Source organism: Notamacropus eugenii, chromosome 5, assembly GCF_028372415.1.
Source record: "Notamacropus eugenii isolate mMacEug1 chromosome 5, mMacEug1.pri_v2, whole genome shotgun sequence".
Taxonomy (NCBI): Eukaryota; Metazoa; Chordata; class Mammalia; order Diprotodontia; family Macropodidae; genus Notamacropus; species Notamacropus eugenii.
Window position 1 is genome coordinate 191650885 of NC_092876.1, and position 6000 is coordinate 191656884.

The following is a 6000-nucleotide window of genomic DNA, read 5'->3' on the forward strand; positions in this document are numbered from 1 at the left end:
TATATGACTTTCTTGAAATGGAAATTTATTGCTGTATATTTTGAATCCTCTCATGTTCTGCTGTACACATGGCAATGTTTTTTTTCTTTTCTTATTTTCTATTTAAGTTTTAATATTTAAGTTTATAAAGTGTTTCTTTTTCTTTTCTTATTGTGTATTTAAGTTTTAGTATTTAAGTTTAAAATAAATTAATTTTTTAAAAGGGGAAGTGGAGAGCTAGGTGGCTCAGTGGCTAGAGTACCAACCCTGGAATCAGGAGGACCTGAGTTCAGACTCAGACACTTGACACTTTCTAGCTGCGCACTCAAGGGAGGCAAGTTACTTAACCCCAGTTGCCTCATCTAAAAAAAAAAAATGAATCATTTGAAGGAGCTCATCGTTTTTAACTTCGAGAAGAGAAAACTTAAGTGGAATACGATAGCTATCTGCAAGTGTTGGAAGGCTTGTCAGGTGGAAGATGATTAAACTTGTTCTGTTTGTCCCCAGAGGGCTGAACTGGGAATGATGGTTAGAAGTTATAGAAAAAGAGATTTCTGTTCAATGTAAGGAAAAATTCCCTAACAGAATTATCCAAAATTAAATCTTCCTTGGGAAGTCTTCAAGTAAGGGCCACTTGCTAGATATGATTTAGTGAAGATATTTGTTCAGTTGGATGCATTAAATTGCCTTTGAGGTCCATCACACTGAGATTACATGAAGGGGTTATGAGACAATGACAGGAGCACAGGATTCTTCTTCCTTGGATTTTGTCTCCCATGAACTTTTTGGGTGGCCCTATAACTATCTTTCCTACATTGTAACTACTCTTTATGACAGCAGTTCTCAAAGTGTGGTCTGCAAATTCCTGAAGGGCCCTAAGACACTCTCAGAATGCACAGACAAAGTAATTTCTATATTCAAACTAAGATATTATTTGCCTATTAATATGCTCCTTCCTTTCCCAACTACAGATCTGTGTGAGGCTGGGTTTTCTTTATATATTTCAACCAAAATAACATATCATAACTGACTGAATACAGCAGCAAATATGAGAATCCCATTATCCTTTATTAAGGCAGATACTAAAGTGATTTGCAAAAACTTGTAAAAGAATGCCAATCTTTCCATTAATTTTTTTGTTTTGGAAAATCCAGTTATTTTCATGAGTAAAATATGCTATTTATATTAACATACATAGGTTTATAATTGTTTTAAATAAAGAAATAAATTATCAGTTTTAATTTCTCATATGGTAACTATTTATATATACACATATATGTATATATAAAACCTACGTAAAAATAGTACTTTGGGGTCCTCAATAATTTTTTAAGATTGTAAAGGGACCTAAGACTGAGAAATTTGAGAAACATTGTTCTATTGTATCTGGCTTGATAGATTTACATAAACAATTTGATATCAGCTCTCATTCTTAGAAACATCTAGTCCTTCTTCTTCTTCAAGTGTACTTTGCTCTGTTCAAGTGCACTTTATTCCTAAATATCTCATTCAGTTTATACCATTTTTAAAATCTGAGATAAAGTGCTAATATCAAATTAATTAATTGGTTCATGGACCAGAGATATTTTTGAAGTTGAATTGCCTCAACAATTCTTTGAGAAATTACTTCTCATTCCACAGTCTCTGAAGGTTGCCGCTGAAATGTCTATTTTCTTGTTCTGAGCCTTTTTTTCCGAAAGCTTTGTTAGTTTCTTCCTCTTTGCTAAAGGCTCCTGGGTGATTTCAGCCTGCTCCAGCTTCCCTGTATCATTCAGCTTGGACAAAAGGATTAGGTTGCCTGTGAGACCTCAGGAAATGTGCTCCTAATGAATAAGGCTTGCCTGTCTTTTGAACTCCCTTACTTATTTGACTCTTGCATGAAATAGGCAAGTAAGACTTTTTTTTTGGTCCAGACGTGTGATGCCATTGGTACACGCAGAAGTATCAAACAAGCTGCCCGCATGCAGGCCTCAATACCTCCAAGAGTTCTTAACCACATTAAAATATGATTGGGAAGTATTTAATAAAATAAATTAAAAATACGATAAAACACAGATAAAAATCACGTTTTAAAACAAAGTCACTATGTAGCCGGCAGGGATCCTTGTGAACAAATTAGTGATCCCTATTTTAATTTGAGTTCTGTAGCACTGGTGGTGGGAATTCCCTCTTCCCCATGTGGAAAGGTAAGTCTTCTGCAGTTTGTCTTCTTAATTCATTATCTGGACCACCGAGAGTTTAAGTTACATGTCTAGGTTATACCCATGTCAGAGACAGGACTTGAATGTGGATTTCCCAAAGAGACTACCAGTCTATCAGCTAGTGAGGCATACTGTCTCACTAGAGTTATTATTATTTCTACTATTATTTCAAGAACAATAATTATGATATCAACAGAAAGAGAGTGTGTTCAAATCCTTCCTCAGATACATACTGGCTGTGTGACTCTCTGCAAGTTTCTTAATCTCTCAGTGTTCTAGGCAATTTCTTAAGTCTGTGACTTGCAAAGAAAGTTCCAGCCTTCATTGATTCAGAGAGTGTCTTCACCTGGAAGTTCCTTATACCATTTAAATCACATGTCCAGTCCCTATTCTTATCCCTAATAGCAATAGTAAAAAACATACTAAGAGTAACCAATGCAGTAATAAAAAGAACATTTATCACTTCAGGAGTATCTTTGGTCTAAAGAACTGTGAATCCTTTCTAAGCATTTATTTATTAATGTTCAATTTTATGCTAAGAAAGATGGCAAGGGATATCGTCTTCATTTTATAGACCAATAAGAGGAGCTGACTACAGCTTGAACCAATGGCTTATCTGTACTTAAGATCAGAGCTGGGAGGATCTTAGAAATCATCTACTCCAACTCAGTAGACTCTCCCAATGACTCAGAAATGGAGAAACAAAGGAAGAAGGAAGGAAGACCATGAAAAAAAAGCAAGAAAGCAAGAAAGAAAGCAAGGAAGGAAGGAAGGAAGGAAGGAAGGAAGGAAGGAAGGAAGGAAGGAAGGAAGGAAGGAAGGAAGGAAGGAGAAAGAAAAAGAAGGAAAATGTTTCTAGAAGATCACCCCACCAGGCTTCTTTCTTTAAGTCAGATCTTTAGAGAGGAATTGGTGTAATATCCTATTCTAATTCCAACATAAAAGATCTTTTTCTTAGGGACCTCATTTGGAGACAGCCTCTTTTTTTTGCAGTCTTTCCACCAGAGCACAAAGCTGTCCTCAGAAAGCAAAATAAAAGAACTCATTGTTAGTGTCGTTGATTATATAAAACTTTGCATATAGATTCAATTGTTAGATAAGACAGAAGCAACATATTTCATGTATTAAACATCACACATGGGTAGCACTGAAGATATGAAACATAAGGTTAAATAAATAAGAAGGAGAAAAGGGAGAAAAGCCTTGGCAGAAGCCTCTGTCTATTATCTGTTTTCTCTGAACTGTGAATGCCAGCAACGAAAATAGTAAAGGCAGTTTTCAAAGACAGGAATGGCTAAGCTGCACATTTTGTATGCCTGGTTACTAATTTCCTCATTTTAAAACCACCTGAATGCCTCTGTTCTTTCTTCCTTTCTTTCTCTTTCTTTCTTCCTTCCTTCCTTTCTTTCTTTCTCATATTGGAGATGGTCACTTGGGATGTCATAGAGGAGTTTTAAAAAGTAGATTATCCTTCTAACAGGAGCCCTTCTAGGAACTCCAATGCACAACATGATTCCATCTGAAACTCTCCCAACTCAGATGGGATTTCTTCATTCTGCAGATCTGCAATATGTCATACAGCAATACCTCCAAAAAATAAATCAAACCTATCTTCTTTCAAATTCTACAAAACATAGATCTTGCCAAATTTTGATCTATCTTTTGGCTTTTTGCACAGATACTTACAAAAGACAGAGCAGCAGAAGATCGCCATATACATTTTCCCCTGCCCAAATATAAAGTCTGTCCTTTTTTACCTGCTGTAATGAAAAATAAATCATATTGATTTAAGTAAAGCCACAGGGGGGAAAAACATGAATCTTAAGATTGTCATAAACAAAGCCAAGTTCTACAAATAGCAGTTTCAGCAACAAACCAAAGAATAGTTTTCCTGTAATATAATAATTCATTAGTCTTTTTTAGAAATATCTGCATAGACTTAAACAATCTTTAAGTGGAAGAGGCATTAGAGCTCATGTGAGAAGAATCTGTGACAGGGCAACCAGAAAAAAAAAACAATTTTGGTTGAGCTGCATCAGTGTCCAGAACAAGGGAGGTAATGGCCTTGCTGCACCCTAACCTGGTCAGACTACATCTGGAATTTTGTGTTCTGTTCTAGGAACTGTACCTTAGGCAGGCAATTGAGGGGTACCAGGATGGTAAGAGGACTGGAGACTATACTGTTGAAGACCAGGATACATTGAAGGAGCTCTGGGTCTTGGTTTCCTCATTTTTTAAATAAAGGGGTTGAACTGGATGACCTCCAAAGTCTCTTTTAACTCTAAATCCTACAATTTATTGTTACTAAATAGGGACAGGCTGAAAAATATAAAGATTTGAATGGGACAAAGATACCAACTTCAAGTATTTAAAGGACTATCATGTGAAAGAGGGGTTAGAGTTGGTCAGCTTGGTCCCATGGCATAGAACAAGGGACAATCATTGGAAGGTACAGGGAAGTTAATTTCAATTTAATATCAGGAAATACTTCCTAACAATTAGAGCTCTCCCAAAGATGAAAGAGCTGCCTAGGGAAATATTTTATTCCACCTTGCATCCTTAAATAAATGGTCTAAGAGGTTGGAATTTTGGGGGGGTTTACACATACACAATATAGAGTGTTCCAAAAGACTCTATCTTTAAACTCATAAAGCTCAAAATTACAGTAAGATTTGCATATGTAAAGGTTGTTTTGCAAACCTTAAAGCACTATATAAATATTGTGATTACTTTGATCGCTCCTTTTTAGGTTAGACTGGGCCTCTACAATCCCTTCCAATGACTGATTATGTGATGGGTGAGGCAACTGGAGTTAAGTGACTTGTCCAAGGTCATACAGCTAGCAAGTGTCAGATGTGAACTCAGGTCCTCCTGACTCAAGGGCCACGGCTCTACCCACTGGACCACCTAGCTACTCCTCTGATTCTGTGATCTTGAAGTGATTTACTTGTGCCTCCCTCTGGATAAGGGAATCTTTCCCACAAAATTCCTAATTCAGCTTGTATACATAAAATGGTAGAAAGCTCACTACCTTGTGAAGTAGACTAGACACCTGTTAGATGTTCTTACATGTACAAATAAGCAGTTTTTTCTAGATGTAGATGCTTTAAGTAAAAATTGTGGGAGTTGAATCAGATTTCATCATAAAAGACAAAAAGTATTTTATGTACCCAAATATGTGAAGAATAGAGTACATTTATACAAATACAAATAACACAAAAATAGTATAAAGCTATCTAAAAAAGCAATTAAATGAGGCAAATATGTAATTGATCTACGTTTAGTTAATCACATAAAAAATATGTATGTATGTCACAGAAAATCTTTTTTGACTTTCTGTAACTCCTGCCAATATTCACTCCTATGAATCTCAGTCCTTCAGCCAGGTTGTGAAATTCAGGAGGGTTTCTTTTGGGAGCTTTAGACATCTGGGGCTATCTTTTAAGGAAACAGAAACTTCTGATAGTTTTTTGAGGATCTGATCCATAGATGTCTGTTTTGTTGCCTTCTTGCTCTCATTAAAAACCTCCCTGTAGCAGACCTGAGAGATCCAGTCATGGAGTCTTCTATTGGCTTCAGACATGAAGGTTGTTCTGCTTTCATAGGTTGCCCAATAGCCCTCACCACTTTCCCTGCACCTTGATGTTGTACAAGACATCTCTGCCTTTAAAATGCATACGCTAACTCTTATATGCATTGGATTTTCTGTCCTTTGATTCTTCCCCACATTGCTACTTAACAATATAACAAGTCCTCAAAGTTTTGGCTTGAACCATCTCTAAAACAAAGATACAAAGCAGTGTTTGATCCTGGATCCACA